This window comes from Pyrgilauda ruficollis, unplaced genomic scaffold (assembly GCF_017590135.1).
Source record: "Pyrgilauda ruficollis isolate IOZ18807 unplaced genomic scaffold, ASM1759013v1 scaffold10, whole genome shotgun sequence".
In the NCBI taxonomy this organism is placed as follows: domain Eukaryota; kingdom Metazoa; phylum Chordata; class Aves; order Passeriformes; family Passeridae; genus Pyrgilauda; species Pyrgilauda ruficollis.
This window is the reverse complement of record NW_024508101.1, coordinates 8,027,970-8,054,484: the sequence shown is the minus strand read 5'-3', so window position 1 is coordinate 8,054,484 and position 26,515 is coordinate 8,027,970. Positions and strand designations below refer to the sequence as shown.

Below are 26,515 nucleotides of genomic sequence, written 5' to 3'. Positions count from 1 at the left end.
GCTTAGGAAGAAGTGCAATGCAATTTTCAGGAATTAGTGGAACCCAGGATGTCCTCATTTACTCTACAAGACTGAATGTCCTGGCCAAGCTTTGATTCCTCAACATTCTGCAACAGTTGTCACATGTGAAAGGCAATTTCTGAGAAACAAATTGTAAAGACACCTAGGGATGTATAGAGGTGAAGGTGAAACCCAAGGGACATTTATTCCCTTTCCATCCTGCTGTCTCTCATGATACCCATGCATCCCTGCATTAGACTGGGCTCCACTCGGTTGCTGCTGAAAAGGATTTACAGCATTCATTTGAACAGCAATATCACAGGATAATTGTTCCATTGGATTTTGGTTAAATATTTACCTGTACTTTGAAACCACAGCCTGAGCAGGAGCTTTCACAGACACCTGAGTTATCAGCAATTCTTTTAACTAGCAAGAACAGTGTGTGACACAAGGATTAGGATTTCTCTTTCCATCTCCCCTAATGGTTGGGAAAAATCTTCTTGGTTGTCTCCTCAGCTTTTCTGCTGCACTCTCTCCAAGCAGCATTTACACTTGTCAGAAAGCTGTGCTATTACGGTGCTCTCAAATTTTATCTTGCATAGCCAAAATGCTATGTTAGGCCTATCTGCAAATTTCAGCCCAGTGCACTGCAGCATGTTCATAAAACAGAAGTTCATACACACAAAGCCAACATTAATATGCAGCAGCTGAAAATGGATAATCTCAGTACACTGAATGCCAATGCTGTAAAACTGTGAGATACACTAAACTTGGATATACTGTCCTATTAAATCCAAAACTAATGTTACTTCAGTGGTGAAACAGAGCATCAGAATTACCAGAGCTGTGTTCCCAGTGTTACAGTGGGAATAATTACAGGGTATTGAATACATTATATAGGGAATTTGACAACGTGAAGCAATGATGTAACAAGGGAAGTGTTTCCATACAGTTTCTGCTCTTAATTCCTTTGGGTAACAGTGACAGAAAAAATAAAGAGGGTAAGAGACAGAGAAAGAACACTAAACTCTTACTAATCACCTTAAGTGTACATTAGAGAATCTGACTGCAACATTAGTGAAATTACACAGCATAGCTCAGATCAGAGGGACTGGATTTAATATACAGAAACCCTTTCACAGGCTGCACTGAGAGTAATATGGTAAGGAACATTGGGCTGGAAATTTGCAGGTTGAAAAAACACACACTGTACAGTTTCATTAAAAGTTTGAGAGCAGCTGATATTCTCAGTAACAAATCTTTCAAGAAACTGCAGCAGCAAGACAAAAACTAGCACAGCCTTAAGCTGGTAGCAATTACACAACAGTTTAAATACAATACATGACTGGCCAGGAGAGAGATTACCATTTTCATAGACACTCTGGGCAGCCTATCTCAGAGACACCAGGACTAGTTTGGGATATAAATTATTGGTAAACTCAAAGATGACCTTTGACAAAACCAACCTAGAAAGAACAAAGCACTAGAAATTGCTCAAAGCAGAATAACTGAACATGAAACCATGCTGACTTACATTGTAGGTCTTGGGACTACAATGGACAGACACTTGACAACCAGCAGTTGCATGCCAGAAAACAAAAAAACATCTGGGAAGGCAGATGCCATACAGGAAAATGTGTATTTGTGGGTAAGAGATGGGGACTCTGTAGTGGGGAAGAGTGTGTGGATGTATAACACACAAATACTGTAACTTGCAACCACACAAAGGTGTTGGTCAGGCAGAAATTCTGCTGTGCAAAACAGTGCACCATGACAGAGCTTGAACCAGGGAAACAGAAGGTGCACTACAGGAATTGGAATTAACTAGGTCAATGCCAATATCAACCCAGGAAATGTCCATGTCACCAGCAAGAGCACAACAGATCAAGTCTGGCAAGGAGGATCTCCAGACTTGCCATCACATCTCTCCATAACTTTCACCTCTTTCCACAATTACCAATAGGACAAGAAGCACTGGATTTTCACTGCACAGATGAGAGAAGAGACACACAAAAGGGTACAGCACAAAGATAAATATGTGGAGAGAGGTGCAGAATGATGGGCAACAGATAGCAGCAGAACATCAGTAGAAGGAGAGTTTTGTAGGTAAAAGGAGGAATTACAAAGACAAGTGTTCAAAGGAGCTGGAGGCTGTCACACAAGTAGAAAGAGTAGAAACACACAAAGAGCTGAAGAGGCAGCATTCATCTGGAATAAAAGCAGGCAATGAGGCATATAGCAGAGACACAAAGAGAAAAGAAGGGCTGCAAGAGGAAGAAGTGTTTGCACACTTTTTCTGGAGGGTGAAGAGGGTTCATGAGCATACATGGATGTCTGCAGCAGATGACAGACTGCTGAAACCAACATCTCCCTCCAATCCTTTGGCCCACATCAATTGACTTCTAAGACATGCTATAAGGCTGGCTGCAGTTTCAGGTTAAGGCTGTGAAATCAGGAGAGCTGTTCATTAAGATGGAGCAGTATTTTCTACCCTGTGGGAGGGTGTTGGTCTGCTGTGATGCACTGTGTGGTGTTTGCATTTACAGGAGTGCCAACAGCATAGACAGATGCTTTGTTAAACAAACTGTGGACATCTTAAAAGTCAAATATACATGAATATGCCAACACAAGGCAAATACTGCTGGTGTTTTTTCTAAGAGCAGAAAAAGCCCATTCACACAGATCAGATGTGGTTAAGGAAAATAAAGCTAAACAAGGCCAAGATTAAGATTGATACACTGCCTATTTAAGCACTTGCAAAAGAAATGCTGAGCTTCATTCTCAAAGGGCAGTGCTCACACCCTGGGCACTCATCAGAACTGGAATCCTGTATTTAGTCCCCAGCTGGAAGAAGCCATGACACAATCCATCTCTGTAACTCTCAGCTGCTTGCCTGTGTCTCACCCTTAGCTGAGACCATGGCCCATCCAGCACACAGGCAGTGAAGTTAATGTCTCTTTTTTTCTGTCAGTGAAACCAGTGTCAAGCTTCACTCTGCCAGGGTACCCAGAGCTAACATGGACATCCTCAGTCCTCCAAAGCAGTTATGGGTAACTGGCATAACCAGAGGTAAAGCTGCCCAAAGAACAGCTGCTGAGTGGTTAGAAACATAAAGACATACAGGCTGATTATTTGAAAAAGGGCTGTCAAGAAACCCTTCTCAGAAAGGGTTAAAGATCCAGGAAGAGCCCAGAGGGACTGCACATCCATCCCTACTTGTGAGCACAGAGGGATCTCTGCTGACAGCATGAGGACTGCAGCCAGAGCTCTGTTCTTTCCTCATCTCTCTTTGTCTTAAGCTCCAGAGCAGTTCATACATAATAAAGGCTCTCAAATAGGCAGTGCTTCTACTTGAGAAAGGAAATTACTTCTGCCTACCATCCTCCAGGATCCCTTCCTACACAGCTTGGGGAAGGGTCATGGGCCCGCACAGTCACCCACTATCTTCCCCAGAACAAAAATGCCCTGAGCAGCTGAGGGTTGGTGAGAGCACACACAGGCAGGGAAGATCACAGAGTGTGATCTCAAAAAGTAACAGCGAGGAAAGATAAAGCATCAACTTAACCAGATGTTGTCAGATCAAATCAGAAACACTGCTGCTCCCCAGCTGTGAGTTAATGTAGGTCAAGACACTCCATTCCTCTCTTCTATGTGCTCTCCCACACTGGCTATGTAGATAAATGCAAAACAAACAGCACTGTAAAAACAGGATGAAAAGCAAAAAATATTACTCAGATTATGCCACTAGTAGGTAAACCAACAGGATAGCAACAGCTCTCCGATTTGAGAGATGAGGTATATTCATATTGTTTAAGATTATTTGTTCTGTTGTCAGGGTACAATTTAATTGCTCTTTGTTGACAGGTTAGAGAGAAATGCCACAGTGTGCAACGTATTAATAATAAATATAGATATATATGACCAATGCAAAGCTTTTCAGTGGAATCAGAGGTGATAAAAAGGGTCATACCAGAAGTGCAGTGACCAAATCAAATTACAAGGTCTCTCTTGATAGACCATGCACTCAGGTACATATAAATTAACTCACTCTGTGACAGACCTTTTTTAAAAGAAGCACAAGCCAAAATCAGCAGGAGAAGCTTAGCTGCAGTTGTGTTTCACTGTTATCAGTTAAAAGGTCTAATTAAAAAATATATTAATTCTAATTTTTACCTAAAGATAGAAAATATTGTGACACCAGTGAAGGAAAATGGTGCCTAAAAATAAGATGCATGGGGAGCTGTTTCTAATAAATAAAATATAAAATAAAATACAACATCCTGTCTCTCACCAGCAGTGGACTCATCATGAAGTGACATTGAAGCTTTTGGTTTGCCCAAGTTAAGGACACATTTGCTCCTTTCTCATTTTCTCACCTTTGTGACTTGAGAAAATATAGGAGGAAGAACTACAAGTGCTACGGGTTACAGCAGAAAATGACCAGGGCTATAAGAACTTCTGCTACTTTGTAAATCATCACTGCAGGCATCAGATTATTCTGCTTAAAACCACCTTAATATGGGAACCTTTAAAATACTGGTATTTGGTAAGTCACATCTTCAGCACTTCAGTGATGCTGAGCCTTCTTCCTCTACAGGCTGCTCCTTCCCCTGAGACACTGCAGCAGCCTCTCTCTCGGGGCAATAACCTTGCTGAGGCAGAGTTTGAGAAGCTGCAGCCCAGCCTCAAGCTATGTCCCTTCAGCTGAGACAGTGACCAGGCATGTGAGGCAACCAGTTCTAACTCAGAGCAAAGGAAAACACTTCTGCTTAAATCATCTTCAGCTATTTAAGGCCACCTTGCTGTGATTTGCACTGGAAGAGCCCAGGCAGGCTTATGATTCCCCTTCTGAGGAGAGCAGCACTTCCCAGCTGTGGCTGGGATCTGCCCCAATGTGTATTTTCACATTATTTCACTTTTTCAGAAAAGGAATCCTTCCTCAGCTGTAACACAGAAAGATTGGGACAACTGGCTTCTCTTCAGGCAAGCTCAAGGGCAGTGTCCCAGCTGAAATTATTCCACCTGGACCCTGTTGTGACACCATTTATTGTATGATACTAGGATCAGTGTGGCTAATGATGGAGGGCAGGGAGGTTCTAGAATCACTAAATGTACCAAAATCTGTCTGGTTTTATTCCTGGCCAGTCATTTCACCAATCTCTCATGAAGTGCAGTGGGAGACAAACAGGTTTTCCTGACAAATTAATTGATGAAAGGGAAAACAGCCCAGTAGAGCTTAAAATTGTCAGGCTGAAAGCAGAAGCATTTCAATGGTGAAGAACACAAGGGAAGTATTCTAACACTATATGTGTAAAGAAACTGTAAAAAGCCCTGAAGAGGAAAAAAAAGGAGCCTCACAGCTGTCTTTTGCAAAATACAAAATATTAGTGTTCACTTACAAAGCATAAAACAGAATTTAAATGATGCACACAGCACAAAAAGAAAAAAAAGAAGTTCAGAAACCAGAGTCAGGCAGGGGGTTTGAAGTACTCTGTAAACAGCAGGAATAACTGAAAGCGATTTACCTGAGCTATTACCACAAAAACAACAAATTACATCTTAGCATATTATTTTCAAGTTATACCAATTACACACAAATCCATTTTTGATGGTTAAGAGGAGATGGTAAAATATTCTATAATGGGATACACAAGCTACATTCTGAAGTTAAAAAACCACCCACACGACATAATTTTGTAATTTATTTTCAAGTAAATATCCCATGAATTTGAAATGCATAGCCTGGGCTGGAAGTTGACAGGTACCATCAAATGATGAGGTACTAAAATTTTTAATTTTGAATTTTAATCAAATTTTCTACCCTAAACATCAAACAGATTTTATGTCTAAAACACCATGTAAAAATGACACTCTTCCCTGGGAGATTTATGACTTCAGAGCACAAACACAAAATCTGATCCTGCAAATGCTCCCACATGAGCACCCCTGATACAGGTTGGGTCCCAAATGACTTCCTGGCAGGAATGCAGCAACCAGTCAGTCAAAGGTGGTGAACACTGGCACTACCAGAACTCACACCACTGTGGGTTGGAGTGTTTACCTCAATTTCTGCAGAATCAGAGCCACAAGCATGTGTCCATACCACAGCTATTATTCACTGCTGAACAGTGACAGTGTTGAATTCCCTGTTCACAGGGACAGCAGCAGACAGCTCTCCGTCAGAACCAGAGCCCTACTGAAAAGCCTTTCCCACATGCAGAGCCTTTAATCCCATTTATGAGTATAGCAACTTCTTAGTATAAAATGTGGAGAAGGGAGGTAACTCCCCCAGTAAAATGATGGATGTGACTAAGGGAGATATATGAAACTACCTTGCAGCAGGAAATAAGAGGGAAGGACAAATCTTGCCCAACAGATTCATAGTCTTTCAGTAAGCACGATTTCAGAAAGGCTCACTGAAACAAGTCATCAGGAAACAGATTTAAACTGGAAACAAGATATCAGAATGAGCAAAAGTTGAATAACCCTTTCAAACAGCATCACAAGAACAGGCTCACTGGGGATATGGAGTGGGAAGCAGAGGACAAAACCAGTCTTGGCTTTACTGCTACAGCAATTCATCCCAGAATGAGAAGATCTGGAATGTGCACCTCCTCACCACTGGCCACTGACAGCCACGACCAGTGGCAATACTGGAAGGTGTTGGCTCACTCTCTCCACTCCTATAAACCTTTCAGGCTATAAACCTTTCAGTATTTCAGGCTATCTCACCACTACAGGCGCCTCAGGTAGAAGAAACAAAGGCTGTGTTAATAGCAGGAATTCTTTAAAGCGCAAGGCCAAGGTGCCTTGAACTCCTGATTCCTGCTGTGCATTGCCCTGCTCAGGACACAGGGCTCTGCTCACCTGACCTTCCTGTGACCACCGTGTTCTCCTCTTGTATGTAGGAAACAATTCTATAACGACTGGGCTCACAAAACCTCCAAAAGTGCTTCAGCTGTAACACAGGGGCTTGTAAAGATTTGTTTCTTGGAGTTTAGCACCAGGTCCACCTGATGGACCTCAGCAGGAGCAGAATCAGCCTCTGCCTTTGCCTTGCTCCCCGTGGCACTGCAGAGGAGCAGCTTTTAGTGCAATGCGTTTCTCTCAAGCCATTCTCAGCACCAGCACAGCCAGGCAGGATGCTGAGAAGTTGTAAAGCAACATTGGACAGTAAAGCTGCAGATGACAATCCAATTCCAATTTCAAGCCTCACAGGGTGCTATTACAAACAGCAGGGAAAAATTACAGGAGGTACTTTGGCACCTTTAACTTTTAATAGTCATTTTAATCAGACGATCTTGACATCATTTTCCTGCCTGTTTGGTAATCTTATTTGGAAAACGGAATGAACACAAGATCATTTTGAAACATACAATAACATTTATTTTTTCCAGTACCTGTTTTTCTGAGCTTCCTTCCAGGGGAATCTTATCATAAATCAGTATACTCTGAATTGCTGGAATTGACTGTGTTGGCAGCTGGTGCTGATATCTACAAATGTGAGTTACAGAACTGTAAATTAGAATATACAGCATCAATGGATTTCTTTAGGCAGAGACTTTTTAATAGCATTAAAGGAGCGACTGCATTTATGGCTCAAGTGGTATCTTGAGCTCTTTTCCAGCTTAACTTGTAAGCCAGTTTAGTGGCAATGAGACTTCAGCAATTTTTTCCCCTAAAATTTATGTTTACAAAAACAAGAGAATGAAAAAAAAAAAAAAAAAAAAAAAAAAAAAATCTTTTTCTTACTGGCATCTTTTTGGGGAAGTGAAAAAACCAGAATAATCAAACCAAAGCCCTCTTAAAAACGCAGATCAGGGGTATGGCCATACAGGCTAGGATTTTTATGAAGATTAACACGACATCTTTGAGTCTGTGTCCCTTAGCACTTCAGCATAAAGATGATGAAACTATAAATAAAACTTCAGTGTACAGCTTTACCAATAAAAATACTTAGAACAAGTAACAGAGCTTTAAACGAAGTTGCAGTGCAAAATCCCAAGGATGATTTGACATCCCACACATTTGTCTCTCTGCCTTCTGGAGATATTGATGGGCCAAATGGTATGTTTTATATTTACCAATATTTTTGCCATGACAGCAGGACCTCAGAACCAGGTTTCCATGGGGTTTGTATTTTTAAAAGCCCTAGAGAAATTTTATTCTAGATATAAAACTATTGAGAAAAACTCAATTAGAATTAATTTCTGTGTATATTAAAATAAATTCTCACACATTAGAAGTCAGAGGGAAAAATCATGCCAGATATTTAGATCACACATAACTGGGAAAAAAAAAAAAAAACCCAAAAAACCCGAAAACCAAAAAATAACCCCCAAAACAACAACAAAAAAACAAACAAACAAACAAAAAACAATTATTAAAACTGGCAGATCAGAAATACTGGAAAAAAGTTTTCTCTTTAACAAAATTTAAATGTTGCATTTTAGTCTAAAACTTAAAGAAAATTAAGAAGTGCTAACTTTTAAGCAGATGGTTTGAAAGAAATCTTATTCTGAAAATGGAAACTATTTTATTTTAGAAAGTGACAAAAGTAAATGTTTAAAATTATTTTGTTCTACATGCCAAAATGGAAGCATTCACTAATTGTTGTTTGTGCCAAATGAAGCTCTGCTCCACTACACCCGTTTCAGGTAACCCAGTTGTTTCTTTACTCACATCAATCAAAATATGTGCTAAGAGTCTGCATTACAGCAGAACTGCCTGCTATGAATGCACAGAGAATTAGCTGGGATGTGCCATTATACAGCACAGTAATTCCAACTAATCCTCCCCAAAAACCTTAAAAAAAACAGCAAGAAAAAAAGAGTCAATTTTACTTTCTCACTGAAAAAAGTCCCATCATTACTTTCACTGACATTAATCTTTTTTTTTTAAAAAAAAAAAATAACTTGGATATTTTGAAGTTCAAAACACAGCTGGTATACAAGAACAGCAAAGTAACTTATTCTAATACAGATAAGCATCCCTCTGCTCCTATACTGAGAGAAGTCTGAGTCAAAATTTTCTGTATTTATCCTCAATGTCCATTTAATGTAACTCAGGAACTGCCTTGGGAATTCAGGCTTCCTAGGCTATCCTATTCCTTTGGAATTCCTTCTGGAACTGCCTCATGGAAAAGCACAAATGCAGCTCTGGGTCCAATCTGCCAGCCAGGGCAGCTGGAGCTCCAGTCAAACAGATCAATATTTGTTAGATGCCTTTGCTGTGTGACTGGACTTGTTCATATTATTGTTTCTGAATTCCAGGAAAAAAAAGTGTAAATTCTGAATGCAGGAACCAGTAAAATTGTTTTCACAAGATCAGAATGTAGCAATATGTGTGTCCATGTTGTTTTTCAAGTCATTGCTCCATCTGGATGAAGGATAGCATACCCAGTGGTAAGAAATTTTTTACAAATTAGTATTTGGGAATTCTGAGATAACAAAGATTAGAAATGCTATGTTATATTCAGAACACTAACATTTAAGGAAAAAAAATCAGATATCAATAAGATGTCTTTAATTATGTTAGCAGGGTTTTTTAGTTTAAAGTCTGCCTGAGACTTAATGATTCAGAGGTGATATGTAAATCGTGATTTCATCTCATTTCTCAGTTTCTAAAAGTAAATCTTTTCCCTTTATTCAAGCTATGTGATAATTTTGGTCTATCTGCCCCAGAGCTCTTACTTCCTTTATACTATTATTATTATTATTATTACTATTATTATTATTTTAAAAATTAAAGTGAACATAATTACAGTCTGCAGGAGGCAAGTAAATCCATGACAAGGTCAAAAAAATGTTTTGCTGTCTCAGGGGCACCACGAGAAATGGAATGGTAGGAATTCTGAACCACTTCCCTGTTCTCTCTGTGTCTGTTTACAGATGATAAAATAAAGATTTCTCAGTCACTCACATACAGAAATCACAGCAGCAAATCCATAAGGGACAGAGCCCTTATTTCTTTCACCCCAGACTCACATTACTGCACATTTATCCCCTGTTTCTTATGACTTGTAAAAGAAAGAAAGAAAGAAAGATGGATCAAATTATAGATATAATGCAAAAAGATAATCAAAAGATGCTGAAGTTGTGCTAAAAGGCTGTCCTTTGAGAACTGAAGTGTGTAACTTTGTAATTAGACTTTGGATGAGAGGACTATCATGTCTTAGTCTATTGTTGTTCTTATCAGTGGTCTCTGGAGACTGTGGACAACATCCAGTAATGATTGCAGAATTTGATCATGTTTCTAAATTAATTGTGCTGTGGCCTATTGGGAGTATGCAGCCATATCCAGTGGAGAGGAAGGGAATAATATTGTATCCTGCCAAATAACCCCAAATAGTCATTGTACTCAGCCTGGGCTGTGATCTAAATCAACTCAATTTACATTACCAAGCTGAACATATTAATTTACATAATCAGGTCTAAGTACAGAGAAGGTATGGAACTGCAGCACTAACATACATTTCTCATTCAGGAAATTCTCATTGCAGTCTGTTAGTGATATTCAAATGACCTGAAGTTTTAAAAATTTCTATACAGTGTTAGCAAGACAAAGAAAGGGATTTACTTAGCTAAAAAAGGTGGGGTTGGGAGAAAGATTAAAAAAAAAAGAAAACATTACAATTTTTATTTTGTAAAAATTCCTATGTGCCTGACCTGTCAGCACCTAATGAACAGGCACCTCAACATCTGTGACAACTCCAAACAGGATTTGTACAAGGAACCAAGCTGCGGTGGAAAACCCAAACATAAAACCCACAAACATATGCAGTACTTTAAGTAAAAAAATAGGAAAGGACTTTAGAGATGTTGTGGTACTGAGCCACCCAAATGCTTATACCATCAAAGGTTCACAGATTTCTAACTAAAGAACCAACTGTTTCTTTCAGAAAGTGAGAAAAAATGCCATAGATTGGCATTTAGCAGAATTTGTCCTTTAGCACTGTTCAAGATACTTTAACCTCATCATCTACAAAGCCACCCAAAAACCTCACCAATACCCAGGCCCTGGCTGCAGGTGGTGGCACAGGGACAGGAGTGGCTCAGATTCAAGGGATGCTCTGCCTGAGGAGATGAACGGAGTGAGCACAAACCTGGGCTCCTTATCAGCCCCCATGAAACTCTGGCTCTGGGCATTTCCCCCATCACTGGTCTGTGAATTTCCCTTGCAATTCCTATAAATCTTGGGTTAGAACACTTCCCCCTGTGCTCACTGGCTCACCCTTGGACAAAGGCCAGCACAGAAGTGCCACAGCTCCCTCCATCCTGTGCACAGACTGCGGTTCTCAACCCAGTTTTGTGCTGCAGAAGCTTTACCTGGGCTTCCTAGTTCTCACCAAGGACTGACAGTGCTCAACAGATAAACTCATTTATTTCAAGTACTACTTCTGATAAGCTCTAAAATTCTTCTCTGGCAGTCGTGCCTCTCTTGCTGAGCATGAGCCCACGGTGCAGCAGCTGCTTGGGCATTTGTGCCTCAGCTGTCTGGGCCACATGTCCAGCCCAGGGCATCTGAGCCCTCCCAGTCAGCTCTTTGTCACTGCATTTCTGGGCTCCTTCTCATCTTAGCTGCAGGGCCCCCCAGGAGATGGTAAAAATTGATTACACTTCAAGTAATTGCTGGAAAATACATGGCTGTTTAAAATGTGAGTGCTCCTATTCTGCAGTTTTTTCATTAGATAAAACAAAACAAAACCAAACAAAAAAAAGGTCCCCAAAACCAGAGATAAAGTAAAAAAGAAATCTGCAGCCTCACAAATAAAAACTGATTCACTTCCAGAGTTTCTAATATTTCCATTCTGGCACTGCCTTTGAAAGCCAGTTTGAAACAACCCCTGCCTACCAAATTGCTGAGGAATTATTCTCAATTACAGCCCTCCATCTGTTAAAAAGTATAGTCACTGATCACTGCTGACCTCTCCTGTGACAGGTCAAATGGATGAAACATTCTGACAGCCACTCAGTTTAGAAGTTCCAGGGAGAAGCAGACAGAGAAAGAAGGAGAGAAATAAGGTTCCTTTGCTCAATTTTATTTAAGTCTTTTTTTGTGAAAGTAAAACCACATTTGCTTTCTCTCTAGTGAATAAATTGGACATGGCAATGCAATTTTCCTTAAAGTCATTAGCTTAATGTTTTAATTTTGGTATCATTTGCAGAAATCTTCACCCAATCAATCACTTCAGCTTTTGTTTCCTAGTTCTGGACAGTTCTGCTGAGCAGCACAACTTTGCTTCCCTCTCTGTTCCAGCACCTGTATAACTGGGTTGCATATAAATCTGATAGGATTCAGCAAAGTCACACTGCTGAGACAGACCTGTTGCTGGGGACACCTTGCCAAGCTACAGAGAAATCACTGAAAACACTCTTCCAAAGAAGATTTGTGTTAATTAAACTTGAATGCATGAAGAGAGTCTCCTTTAAAAACTGTGTGACATTTACCTGTGACTGCTCCCTCCAAGAAAAGGGTTTTTGTGATGGAAGAGGCACTGACCTAATGAAAGGTAAACACAAATCAGTCTCACTGAAGACTGACTTAGCAAAGTCTATACACGACTACATCCACAAGGTAGGGCTGTTAATTAGGACTGGGAACTACTTAGAGAGCTGGGCTGCCACTTCTAAGGATTTTAAAAAGATTAAAAGGACTGAAGAAAGAAGTGTCCCCTCAGGAGCACTTCCAACCCACATTTAGGTCAGCTCATGACTGATCCTTCAGCTACACCAGATGTGTTTTATTAGAGAATGCTGTCTTCTGCTCCCAAATGAAAAGCAGTTATTGAAGCTCACTGGAAAGAGCAAAACCCAGCTGGACAGGCCAAAGGAAACAGGAAAGCAACATTTTCAATTACTGTGGAAGTCTTACAGAAAATGCTGATATTCATGTACATCTGCTACTCTGCTAATCTTTAGTACAACTAAAAAAAAAAAAAAAAAAACAAGAAAAGGAGATCTAGAGGTCTAGAGCTATTAAATAATTTCTTCTTGAGATCATTGTCTAAACAGGAGAAAAAATAAAAACAAGCAGAGAACCTATAACTTCACAATGTCAAAATATTTAAAATGTGGGGATGTTTTAAATTAAAACAAACCCAAAAAACCAGCCAAACCATCTGATATGACACATTTTTTCCAGGTTAACCAGAGCTGTCCCTTCAAGTCCTACTAAATGATTTTGAGGTTAGGATGCATGTGTGATGATGGAACTTGTTCAATTAAATCAGACTGATCTCAGAAGAAAATGTCATTCTGAAACAAAAATTCAAATTATTTATTTATAACATGTCAAATCTAAGGAATATTTACCTACAGCTGTGCATGCTAACTATAGAAACATGTTTCTCATCGACCATTTTAAGCTGCAGCTAAGTCCTTTGTGTGAAAAAAAACAAAAACACAAATTTAGTTTCCTCTGTATCTTTGCTTAAAGTGGCATGAAACTATTTGTTTGTTGTTTCTGTGTCTTAACTAATTGTGGGACAAACTTTGGCTTTTGTTACTCACAGCTTAAGACACCAGCAACCCCACCTGAAGCTGGTCCTTGAGGGCTCTTTCTGCCTTATTCTTATATGCACATTACTCTCTTACACTTGCAGGTATTTTCTTCACTTCTTGATTCACTGTTATTATTCTTTTCTGCAGTCTCACTGTTTTTCAGTGTCCTGTGAGCACCAGAGCTCAGCAAGGTATCCTAGCACTGGCCTCTCTGATGTGATGAGTGAGAAAGTGAAAGGCTTTGGAAATACTTCAGCAGCTCCACTTAGAGCAAAGACTGCTTCAAATTCATCAAAACAAAAGGTGCTGTGGTCATACAACCTGCAGTTTGTCCCCTGAAACTAACAGGTTAATATTTTCAAACTGAATTCTAGATAACAATTCCCAGAAAAGTGATTAAAGAAAAATAACAAGCCCATTTCACTGGAAGTGAAATGCACGTGTAGGAACAGGAGAGATCCCATGGCAGGTCTCCAATGTAGCACTACCAGGTGAAGCCCAGGAAAGCCCTGGAGATTGAGTGGGTGATCGTTCTTGCATCCCTCTGAAATATTACAGATGCAGAATCTCACTGCAAGGACAGGTAGGGGCTGAGGAGTAAATCTGGGGACCAAGATTTGGCACCAAAAAAACCAGACCTGAAGCCTCGGTGTTCTTCATCCCTACAGTGATTTGTATACTCTCAGGAATGGGCAACTTGCCACTGTAGGTGATTTTCAGCTACATTTTGACCACAACTCCTTACAGACTTTATTGTTGAAGCCTGAAAGATGGATTTTTTTTCCAGGTCTTACATATTACTCGGCACTGCTGAAAGATTTCCACATTTCTCCCTAGAAAGGATGAGCAAAGCCACTACAGCACAACCTCTGGCATGGTTCACAGCCCACCTTCAGCTGTTTGAGATGCTGTCTTGACCAAGGCTAGCAGAATATGACCTGCATTTCACCCAGTCCTTGACAATAAAAGACAATAATTATCTTGATCATAATTGCAATTCTAATAATCTGACAAGAGACATAGCTCAGAATAGACTCAGGAGAGCTTTATCAATTAAAGTCACCTCCTCAGTCACTACTGCAACCCATACAAGGTCCGCAGCACTTTCCAGCTTTGCTGTCTTGGGTGGTGATAAATACACTTTTATGGCTTTCCAGATGTTAGTGTACAAAGTCTCTTTCATTATTCATGCTCCATAAACCCATACGAAGAGCTGGGCACAGATCAAGCACATGGGAAACCTAATTCCAACTATCTCACCATATTTTAGCTGTAATTTAGCAACAGCATGCTCAGTGCCCTTATTTATGAAGGTTATCTGCCTTAGAAATATATAAAGCCTCTGCTTGTCCTTTTACAGAAGTTTTTCACTACTGAAGCTTGAAACACATCATGATAGCTTAAGTCACACAAACAGCAAGGGACACAACAAAGCCTGATTTAACTGACAATCTCTGCTTTGAAGGTAAAACTTCCCAAGCAGCTTAGATCCAGAAGTTGACCTGAAGGCTCATCTAACAACAGTTTGTATTGTTAAACATGAAGGAGTCAAAGACTTAAAGAGTCCAGGAAGGATCCTGCAACCATGGTTTCAGTTATTTTTTTAAAGGATTTTTAGATGTTTATTTTGCTTTTTAGGAGACTGAGGATCTTAGTTTAAACCAGTTCTTAGCCATGTTTTACCACATTACACCATGAGCCTTCAAAATGTAAACCAGGCTTTTACTAGTCATCTAAGAAATGCTACCAAAACAACCATTTTATACTAATGCTCACAAAGAAAATATTTCACAAGATAAAAATCTGTGTTCATATTTTACATGTTAGCAGCATGGTCTCCTTTCTGCCAATGACTTCCAGCCTGTGGCATCAGAAATCCCCAAACCAGTCGTGAGCCACAAGCTGAACAGCAGAGGAAACTTCAATTCAGATGAGTCTCCCTCCCATGAAAAGGTGCCAGTGAAAAGCAATGTCCCAAATTCCCCTGATTCCACCCTCAGGAGGGGCACATGTGAAGGCAGAGGGACAGAAATCACAGTCCCAGGTGACACAGGGCATGCAGACTGCCCACTAAGCAAGGGGTATTCTGAGAGAGCCAGAGAGCTTTGAAGACAGGGATTGCACCAAACCTGCCAAGACCCACAGGTGAGGTTTGTCTTTGTTTTCTCACTCTGGAAGATGCTGCAAAGCAAACCAAAGGGCATAAGACTTCGGGGACACTCAGAAAGCAGAGCTCCACTAGCAGAATATTCTTTCTTGCTTGAGAAAGGGTGGAGGCAACAGGAATTTCTCCATCTCAATTCACAGTGTCCCTTTCCCTCTGTGTAGAAATACAGAGTGCAATGAGTGTTCTGCCATAACCAGTAGAAAATGAACCGAACTCCTAAAATGCATGAATTTGTATGTAGGTGGCTGCTACCTTTTTTAATCATAGTGCTTCTTTGCCAAGAGATCATTTATAACATATGTATCAAATCAACACTTTCACAGAGCCAACTGTGAAGGAAAAAAAAAAAAAAAGTTTCTTTTCTTGTTCTTTTAAGGGACACAACCAGAATAAAATAATTGCAACTATTTTCCAACACTAAGCACCCTTCCAACCCTCTCCTCATCCACAGGCTGGGCAGTCCAGCTCAAAGGAGAGCGCCCCACTCAACTTTCTGGACCCAAAAACGCAGAGAAACAAAGCCTCAGTGACAGCCAGTGTGATATCTGGCTCTCCATCCTCAGCTTGATGAGTGTGTAGAGGTGAATTCATGGTTCTCCCTCTGTTGCTGACAAAGCCCCTGTCCCAGGCAAGGGAAATTGGGATCAGGGCTCTCTGGGACACACCACTGTGCTCTGCACACTCTGGGAAAGCATAACAACGTCATTCCCACCCCACAGGGAGGGCTGGATTTGCACCTACAAAACAAAAATCCAGTGTTACATGAAAGATCTCACTTTGCTTTTAAACTAAAGTAAATTGGCTTTAATTTACCCCAGACATCCTCCAGCACTCACCTTCTTTCACAATACTCAGCTGCAGTAACACTGAACTATCTTCTGACCACCTCACTTCAAACAATTCCTAGGAAGTGATAAGCTTAGAGCTAAAAGTGATGAAGAGTTTAGATGATTTCAAGGTTAGTTATTCTGGAAAGGTTTGAGCCTATGACAAACAGGAATTTCACAACTGATTCAGTGAAATTAGGACTAAAACAAAAGTGTAAGAAACTCTTGAAGAAAGTATGAAATTACTGTACATCCATGTTTGCCATTCTATAAAATCAGTTCTGTTTCTAGGAAATCCTGCCTGCCTTTCCTGATGATGGATATAACAAGTGTATAATTTGCCTCAGAGGCAAAGCAGAAATTAAAAATGCATTAATTCATGCAAAATGAGATCTGGGATATATCTGTTTTGTTTTGTTCCATTATTAAAATAAGAAAGTTCAAACAATAGGAAAATTTGGTATGAAACATAATCCTTAAAGTCCTAGGGTCCACTACAATGCTTGGACAAAATTCAAATACATTTTATCCAAAAATATGGCACCAGCTTCCATCAAAAAATTATATGTTCAGTCACAAATGGTTATTGTAAAATCTTTATTAACCTAAGTGCATATAAAAATTGTGAATTCTTAATACAAAGCAGTATTTGACTTTTAAATTTCATTTTAAGCTTGCCCTGTTCACTTGGAATGTGATTACAGAGTAAATTAAAAAGTAATCACATGTGAATTACATTTCCTCATGAATGTAATGACTTCAGGAGACTGATTAATGTTAAGCAGTGCCTGTCCTACCTCATGCATACCTTCCCAGGTGAGATGTGCAAGATAGCTGTCGTGAGTTGATTTAATTTCCTTTCTCTGGTAGTCCAGTGAGAAATGTTGAACAGAAACCAATTCAGCACGTTCATTAGATCTGTATATGTTCACTTCTTTTGTCCACCCAAGCACCATCTGCAAAATGCTCTCAGTGTCAGCTTATGATTGTGAGCAAGACTCCAGAGACTTCTCTCATCCTGTACCTGCATCCGAGCCAGGAAAACTCTTTACATTTAGATAGAACAACTCAGCTGCTGCAGAGAGCAACACATACATATGTGTCAGCAAATTAAAGCCTGATGAAAAAGAATACCTTGTCAATAAACTAGGAAATAGGCTTGTCTAGGAAAATACACACAGCAATATAGATACACCCCCCTAAAAAGCTGCACGTAACTCAAAACATGTCTAAAATACTTTATTTAAGAATTATTTTTGAATGAATGTAGGTATTACATTAAAATCATTAAATTTACAGGAATAATTTATTATGTATGAATAAAACAAATGGCACAAAATTCTGTCTCTAATTCAATAGCCACAGGATATTTCAGTTCAAAATTTGTTTCCCAAGAATTATTTTTAATTTAAATAAGAAACAGAAAGGATATTAGCCTTATTCTTAGTTTGTTTGGATCAGTTCATCTTACATCTCATCTTTTCCAGGGAAAGACTCATATCCTTCTTGTACTCTTGACTTTAATAATAAACAGGAATCCACTTAATATCACAGCTCAAGTGAGTCACAAGAAATAAACCCAAATTTTTGCACAAGTTTGTATGTTTCTATCAATGGTTTCTATTCAGAGAATCATATTTCTGGACCCTTTTGAAAGAAAACATTCCACAAGTTACAGAGAACCAGCAGGATGTTTATTGCACATGAAAAGAGGTAAATGCAGAATGTCTCTGAAGCCAGGAAAGGAAAATCCATCCAAAGGAACAAACCCTACATAACTCAGCGCTGGTCTCAAAGGGTGATACTGATGTTTTTCCAGTCTTAGATGCCTTGATGGGCAATAATGAAAGTGAGATAAATATAGGGACACCAGCATTTACAAAACAAATCTCTCAGTTTACAACCAGAAAGAAGAAAAATTGAATTAAAAAAGTATCGACCCAGCAATGATTTTAGCTGTATTAATTTTGCAGCTTAATTCAGCCTTGTAAATACTAAAGACAAAAGCATAGTCTAATTGTTCCAGAACCAGTTCATCTCTGATGGCAAGAAGACTGTTCTGAATTCTAAGTGTGCTTTTTAGTGGCAGCATGAGAATAAATTCCAATATATTAACAAGGCTTTTTGCAATTATATATTCATATGTACATATATTCATTTTCATCACCTTATGTTGTCACTTTCCATTATTTCTGTATCCTCAGCAGTAAGACTTTGTTTCTCACTGATTTTCCTCCCCATCCCAAGCCTGCTCCATCTCCTCTTAGCAGTGCTCCCAACACAACACATCCCAAAGCTTCTCCTACCTTGCCATCCTGGTTTGATCCCAGGTGAAGCCACCGTCTCACAGCCTCATTTTTTGGCTGGCCTGGCAGCAATTCTCTTCCACCATCCACCCATGTCCAAACACATCACATTTTAGACATATTAGATAAAAAATTGCTCCATTTAAGACTCCATCTCTATTCTGATGCAGCAACAAAAAAACCCCTCTGCAAACTGGACCATCTCCTGGGAGGAATAAAAATCCCTGCAAGTGATAACTTTTTTTTAATCTATATGTGAAACTTCAAAATATCTAAATATCTTCCTAAAAAGAAAAAGTCACCTGTAGCAAGGGACAACATCATTATGTGACTATTAATAGAACTCTGCTTTCAAAGGGGAGCCTTTGCATGTTGTGCAGTGTCATGCTCCTTTTTCAGCCTGTGGGATTATTGCTCTAAACTTTCCTCTTGACACCCAGCACTCCAGTTTCCCTTCATGAAGAGGGCATTTAAACACCAAACACTATTTTTCACAAAGCGTATGATGATGCTCTCCTCCTATCTGCCTCTTTTTATTTCATTAGACGTTAGGATCTCAAGAGACTATTCATAAAGACAGCGAGACACTACTGCCCCAACTATCATTCTGTTTCTTGAATAATAAATGGAAATTAATTGGCATTAATTCACTTGTTCAGAGTTGTACAGAAGATGTTGCTTGCAAACAGCAGCCATGGTTGACTGATTACGGAAAGACAATTAATTTGGAAAAAAGGTATTGTAAAATAAGAATCCAATATCATCTCAGTAAGTGTCACTGCAGTCAGAAGAACATGTCAGAAAAGGAATGCTAAATATTTAGATGGCACTGGCATCACCTGTCCTGCTCAAAGGAAATATTTATTCTATTTACCAGGCCTCTTCCAGATTGAAACATATCTTTAATCACAAATATTCCATTCAGAGCTTAAGATAGTTGTTTGCTGTAATAAAGATTCAGAGGGCAAGCACAATATTTCTCTGCCCAGAATGAGCCTCCTGCAGCACACACTGCCTGTAATAACTACAACCATTGAGACATTTTTCTGCAAAATGTGTTTCCTGAATTATAAATGAAAATAAAATGAAACATCTAGCTTGACACAGGTTACTTCAGTATGCACCTACTGCCATTTTTCAGGGCAGGATGTTTTCACAAGCAATGCAGTGAAGGGGACAGAATGTTAGTGTGGATGTCAGGATGCCTGAGTCTATTTGAGCTCTGCCATTCACTTACCATCTTCTCCAAACAGCATCTTAGCTCTGCCCTGTTCTCCTGCCATATTTGCTTATTATTCTTACTTAGCTTTCAGTCTTTTCCAAATAATTTTTTTTATGTTTGTGCAGCCTGTAACTTGGTGGGGTTCCAGCTTTGATTTAGACCAGACAGCACAGTTGCTGCTCTGATGGAGGAGTGATGTCCTGTGCCACATTGTCCCAAGCTGGTTCTGCCCCTCAGCACCAGCAAACTGGACACTGCCCACTCCAGACAACAGGGCTTGGGCCACTTCTGTCTCTTACTGACCTATTGTTTTTCCTTCTTCACAGATTACATGATGATCATAAAGCAAAAAAAGAAAAAAACCTTGATAAGCTCAGCATTTCTCTACTACCAGCACCTAATCCACAAAACATAGAACTACCAGGATTTTAATATTAACTGATGTTAATATTAAAATTAGCATGGCTGAGATGGATATGGCAGCTGAGGACAGTGCCCATATGCATTTTTACAGCCATATAATAGATTTTTTTCTGTTACAAGTTATGTACTGCATAACTAGTAGCATAATCAGCCACTGAAATGTGCCACTTAAGAAATCATAAGGCAGCCTAAGGAAAGCTTTCAGAATAGAAAACCTAAAATTTTATCAAGTGTTCTACTAACTGTTTCCCATTTAGTTTTGAAAGGGACCAAAGCAGAGACAGAATTTTAGAACATGTATTTACAAGGAACACATTTCTGAAGCCATCTCCTCTCAAATAAAGCAGTAATAAAGCAGTAGCACAAAGAAAGGGGAAAAAAACCCAAACAGCTCACATCAGGGTGTCATCACCTTTCTGAGTTACCAGAATGCACAAGTATTTCTATTACATAAATATTCTCCAGCTTACTTGGTATTACTGTCTTCCCACTGAAGATCTGCCAAGCTTCCAGCACCATCCATTGCAGAAGGTTCCTCATCCCCCACAAAAACACAGATCAGATGCAGTGAGCATGAGAGCTGAGAGGCAATTTTTGCCTCTTGACAACTTCCAAAAAATCCCATCCCTGGTGCTCTTTTCCTTAAAGCTTGGAAACACAGGTTCAAGGCCAAAAGAGCAAAGAGACAGTGCTCCAGCTGATTCCATGGATTTGCATCTTGGACAGGCCAGAAGACAAATTATCCCAGAGAAGCTTTGTGAGAAAGCTGAATGAGCTAAAGCCACCATGGAACTGCACATGTGGCTGTAATATGGCAGAGTGGCAATTAAAGTCTTCTAACCAAAGTCAGCTTGGACAGACCTCAAGGGATGGGCAAAACTGTTCATCTGAACACACTTCACTTTGAGAGACTTGTTTGACTGTTATCAAGGGACAACAGGAAACCACCACACGTTTATTGTCTATGCCCCACGTGTAGAACAAATGTATTCAGCAGTCAACACGCTGAAATGAAGAAAAATAAAAAAAGGCTACAAAAGCAGAACCCTCATCTAGGATGCAGAAAACTTAACTTCAAATCCCTTTGCTGTTTCTCTCAGTAGCTTGAACCTGGTTCCTGCCAAAGGAATGCCCTAAGCACTTAGTAACTTTGAAGTGCAGCAGATTACCTGCACTTGTATTTTGTAAAATCTCTCAAAATGTCTTTTCATTCCAGTGAAAATGAAGCTGATTTCACAGTATCATGTTTTTGTGCACCTCGGAACTGGAGTCTCCCTGCCAGACATATTAACATTCTACATGTCTTCATTCAAGAATAAATGAAATTACCTCAATCTTCTCAAAAAACTTGAAGATAATTCGAGATTAATTTTCTCAATAGCTTTGATCTGAAGTACTCAAATATGGTTTGATTCATTAAAGTGTTAAGTAAATATTTCTTTAATAACTGAATTTATCTCAGCATTCTGCCTTTATCACCTATTGCAAGAAGTTGAGGTACTACAGAAAATCAATTATTTTCAACAAAGAAGTAAAGACATCAGTTAAATCTCCAGTAGTTACAACAGAATAGTCAATTTAATGGATTGGTATTTTTTTCTGACTTTTGCAGTTAGGCCTCTGGCTTCAGTCATGCTAAAGGGCAGCAATGAGAGACATAATAGTAATTGCTCCAAGTGGCACCACAACCTTTAGGCGTCATTAAGAAATCCAGCCAGCATTTTGGAAGATAGAAATTATACCCTTACACTCCGTAATTTTAAAGACAATTGGCTGAAATACCAATTCACATCTTGTGTCCTTTGTCTTACCAATAAAATAAATAAATTATACTCTACTACTAAGGGTAATAAGAGGTACATTTTCCTTTTGACAGAGATATAAAACTGTCATTAATATGTTATAAGGGAAGATTACAGTCCTAAATGTAGCTATCCTTTCAACTTCTGACACGTCAAATTAATCTTTGCTTACACCATTACATGAACTAGACACAGAATGAAAATTCATGCCTCTGTAAAATGACACTGCAAGACCCCTGCAATGCTGAATTTCCATTGTTAAGTGAGAACATGTCCCCCATTGCTGTCATGAATCTTATGTGCAAGAGCCAGGTATTTCAATGACAATTGACAATATAGCCTCCTAAAACGGTTAGCAAGGGGTTTATAGCAGTACGAGTGCTATCTTCATTGGCTGCATTTTATCTACTAAGTACACATTACACATGTAGTGTATATTATGTAGATTTATGTTCAGAGTTACTAATTCATGATTCAGATGGTTCATAATGACACTGAATTTGGACTGCATTAAAAGCCACACAGCAGATTAAAAATCTGTTTGCTGCTCAAGACATAGACCTAATCTTCACTTCTTGATGGGAATGGATTCAAAGCTGGACTGCCTAATTTTAAAATTAAAAGTGAAGTAAATACTAAGTTTAATAACATTCTCAGTGTTTAAACAAAGATTGCCAGCTGACACCTCCTAGGGAAAAAGCTCAAATTAGTTCTTTCAGCTTCCTTTTAAACAGTTATGTGTTACAGTGATAAGAGGGGCAGCAGATTTGTTTCAAAAGTTGACTGCAGCTGTGTTCAGAGGACCCAAGCAGAACATTGCATTATAGACTCAAAAGGAAAACAAATACAGAGATTGCTCAGCACAATTAATTTTCAGAGCTTCCAACCATGGCCAGGTAACCCCAATTCTTCTGTAAACACATTGTAAATTACAGGGATTCAGGAAGCACGTAAAGAAAGATGAAAGGATGATGCTTCCTCACAAAATGCTTCAAACAACGGCATTGCTCCACTAGGCCTTGCTTAGTGTCAGGAACTTGGACTGTTCTGACTGTGGGCTCATTGGTAGCTCAAGGAAAGTAAATAAAACTCCACTGTATCTTTACAGTTTGTGTTTTTAAAATATCACATTTTCCCTATAAGGAGGAGATACAGTGTTATCAAACAAGGTTAAAAACCCCCAAGGTTTTAAGCCAGTGTGACTCCATCCAAAGGAGGATTGCACCTCTTGGTTAAAAAGTGCACTGAGCACCCATAAATGCATGGCATCAAAAATCTGGGGGAGGTTTTGTGAAGGGGCCCCAGAGAGACCAGTCCTGTGGAACCCCATGCAGCACCCAGGGGTGTTCACAGAGGCACCACCAGCTGGAAAGCCCTCAGGGACAAAGGTTTTGCACAATCTCCCACCTCCACAGCTGGCTGGACAGTTTGGCAGAAGCTCCTGAAATGAGTAACTCACAACAGCTATTCATCAATTTGCTTTACTTTGTTTGGGATTCTTCACCTTACAGCAGTGCGGCTGATAAATCTCTTTCTCTGATTTTGGTATGGTTGATCTGATGTTCATCCAGAGCTGCTGTGGGCCCTTCCCCTAGAAACAGAAGCCTCTGTGAATAAAGCTTTTTGTGACTATTTCCATCTCACATGCTTGGTTGGGAGGAAATGACATAAAGTAATCTCTTTACATGGAAATGACACAATTTAACTTTCTCTGCACCTGACAGGTCCAGAAAGACTGTTAGAAATTTCTGCTCAAGTGATGAAAAACTCAAGGTAAGATTTGGTGTCTTGGAAAACACTCTACCTTACATTGGTCCCTGACCTGGGTTTCAGTACAACATTTGAGCAGTGAAATCCCTCACTTGGCTGGGGATGATGAAATAGATATTTTCAAGAGAAACCTGACACAGACTGCTACCAGACAGAAAGTTGGAGAGCATCCAGTGAGACAGGATATATACAGAATCTACCATGTGTGCATCAAGAGGGCACGCAGAAAAGCAGAGGTGTGTGCCATCTATAAAGACCTGCATATATATCAACACACACGTGCAGAGGTTGCTAAATTATAGTTGCTAAAATTATGCATTCAAAGAGTATAGATTCCATCTGATCAATCATTCAGGACATATTTACCTTTAATCTGCATAAAGGACATGATGAGAAAGCCAAGCACATCACTGTGAAGATATGCTAAATCAAAGAAATTCAGAGTGCTTTGGGCAAAACCCCATTATTATTACTTTAATCACATTTTTATAGGAAAAGTGATATAAATGTGTGCCATTGCTGGAAACCTGACCAGTTTCTTTGATGTCTTGCCCAGCATGACGTGAGCCAAGGATGCCCTGGAATCACAAAACTTTATTTGTAAATTCACTTTTAAAAATTTGATATGAGCCTAGAGTGAAATTCAAAATCTGAAAGGGTATCGCAAAAGCCTGTTAATACCTAAATCTATTGAAATAAGAAGCTATCTAAAGTAGTAAGGGCACAGAAACTACAATCTTCACTTCTTCTAACTTGAACTGCTAGGTACCTTTCTCAGTTGGTCCTTTTCAGAGATTTCGAGGTGCCTTGAAAACTGAAATAGGAGCTTAATGTTCTCTCATTAAAAAAAAATTAATAAAAGGCTTCCTTAGACATAGCAAAATCCAGCCATAAAACAACCTCCTGCACACCCAGTGTGTTACATTAAAACTGGGGACAGCCCAGTGTTACAAAAACCTGTGACACAGCATGGGAAGCTGCTACCTACCCTCTTGTTTAACTCCCCTTCCTCTCCCACACATCTGGCTGAGTTAGTGAAGCTCTGCCATCACCAGATTTGCAGGGTCAGGATGCTAAAATGAAGCCAGAACATCCTCCTTGTGCCTGGACTGACCTAGACAGTCTCTACACAGCATCACACCAATTTCCATCCATCACAATTTCTTGCAATGAGCAGGTTGGGCAGCTAATGGAAACCAAAACTAGAGGGGGGTGTGTGTGTAAAAGAGATAGACAAGGTACAGTACAGACCATATACACCAGAAATTAACATTATCAGCATCAATCCATGCCACGGATTACAAATATTAAAATAAGAAAGCAAAAAAGTTTCACTCAGCAGAACTCAGCTGTGGCTGCCACAATAAAAGGTGAATAAATAAGGCCTCTTTGCCAAGTTTTGCAGAATTTTTGAATGGAGGCTGATGTCCAATTCCTGATGGACAATCAATCAATGTTATTTGGTTTTCACATTTCTCTTTGTCTAAACAAGCCTTGTTCAATTACAAATATTGGTATTAGGCTCTGTCCCACTGAGTGCTTTTAGTTATGGGCTGTGTGGTGTTCAGTGACCTTACAGTCAATACCTAAAAATGTTAATGCAATGTGTTCTATGTTACATCCCCACAGAAAAGAGAAAATCCCATTATTAAGATATTTGACAGAAAGTGAAGCAATCTTACTTCTTTCTTGGGTCCTAAACTTAGCAATGCAACATCAGCAAACAACTTTGTTTCTCTGTGCCTTCATTAACCTTTCCTGTTAATGGTGTTTCACACTGCTGGGGCTGTACAGAGCCTCAGAACCATTATTAAACATGAATACCCATTTCATTCATGAGCTTATACATATTTCTCCTGAAATCAGTACAGAAAATCATAAATGATTAAATGCAAAAAAAAAAAATCTCTGAACATAAATAAATGCAAAATGTACTGCACAGAGGATAATATTTTCTGTAATCTAATAGCACTCCTTCTGCTAGCAAGAGGAGAGTTTTCTCTATCAGTTTCTAATTGCTATATAAATACTTGCCAGGTGAATACTGGCACCAGCTTGTTTTGATTGTGGGGGTAAAATAGATATAAATGTTCTATTAAATGTGAAACTACAGTTAGCAAATTTTACTAAAAAAAAATATAGTAGTTGTCTTTTTTCCTTTTTTAAACCTACTATAACTTTTTAAAAGATCTCACAATCCTCATGAAGTCAGCCCTCATACTTGACAACTAAATACAGCTTACAACTACACATCAAAGCAACATGAAAATACATTTAAAAATACTGAATTTATAGAAGATTAAAAAATTATTGTTGAGATTTTCGGTAAACCTTGTCCAACATGGCATCAAAGCAGCCTACTAGCAGATGGCAATCTGTCTAGGAAAAATATGATTTCATTCACATGACTGTGTAAATTACCTGAAGACTATAGGTAATTTCATAGCATTACCTCCAAGAAAATAAGAGTAATCTTCGCATATTGCTCCAGGGAGG

At 39.3% G+C, this 26,515-nt stretch overlaps 1 protein-coding gene across 3 annotated transcripts in view; it reads right to left on the bottom strand.

The window, feature by feature from the left end:
* Positions 1-26,515, bottom strand: part of FHIT (fragile histidine triad diadenosine triphosphatase) — a 521,419-nt gene that overhangs the window by 222,043 nt on the left and 272,861 nt on the right. The gene's annotated exons all lie outside the window — the stretch shown is intronic.